Raw genomic sequence first — 883 nt, 5'->3', positions numbered from 1 at the left:
CGTGTAGCGGATATCGGGGTGTTACATTAAAATAGCTCAAGTTGTAGCAGGAATTGCTATGAATACGTACTTATAACCCCTAGTTACGTGGTTCGATTCCTGCGGGAGGCAAAAATAATATTTACTGGGCAGCCGGTAAGCGGACTTAGGGGGGAGTATTGATTAAGCTGGTAACATGCTCGGTTGGCCAACACGGTTGATGCGTGTAGCGGATATCGGGGTGTTACAACTCACAGTTAGTGTAACACCCGATATTTAATTAATTATTTAATTAAATACTTTCAAATTATTTCAAATTTAATTGTTGAATTTGTGGAGTGTTGATAATTTTTGACATGGGTTTTATGATTAATTAGTCGATTAATTAATTGATTAAGTTGTAGAAATAGTATTGAAGAAATACTAGATTTGTTATATGGAATTAACTAAGTGATGGTGGTAGTAAAAGGTGGAGTGTGAATGTTAGGCCCAATAGGTTTAATGAAATTAAGTTAAGATAAGGATTAGGTTAATTAGAAGAGAAAAAGTCTGGGGCGTTACAGTGGTATCAGAGCAGGTCGGTCCGTCCGACCAAGTTGTCTAATGTTGTTTATTCCTCTGTACGCGACAAGTGTGTGAAACACTGTCCGTACTTGTTGCTTTCTGGTTGTTGCAGGAATTAGTTTGAGCGAAGTGGGGGAGAAGCTTTGCTTCTCGGATGTGGTTCAGTTGCAAGTTTGCAAAGAGGATTGTTGTCTTGGTGTTTCGAAAACTGAATTTCGGTGAAAGAATGTGTCTCTCGAGTTATAAAAAGTTTGGGAGTGAGGAGATATGTTAAGAGTTGTTTGGAATATGTTTAAGTTGAAGAAAAAAAGGTTTTGGAGTGAAATTTCTGTAAGCAAAA

Source organism: Vicia villosa, unplaced genomic scaffold (assembly GCF_029867415.1).
Source record: "Vicia villosa cultivar HV-30 ecotype Madison, WI unplaced genomic scaffold, Vvil1.0 ctg.000714F_1_1_3, whole genome shotgun sequence".
Lineage (NCBI taxonomy): Eukaryota > Viridiplantae > Streptophyta > Magnoliopsida > Fabales > Fabaceae > Vicia > Vicia villosa.
This window is presented reverse-complemented; position numbering follows the sequence as displayed.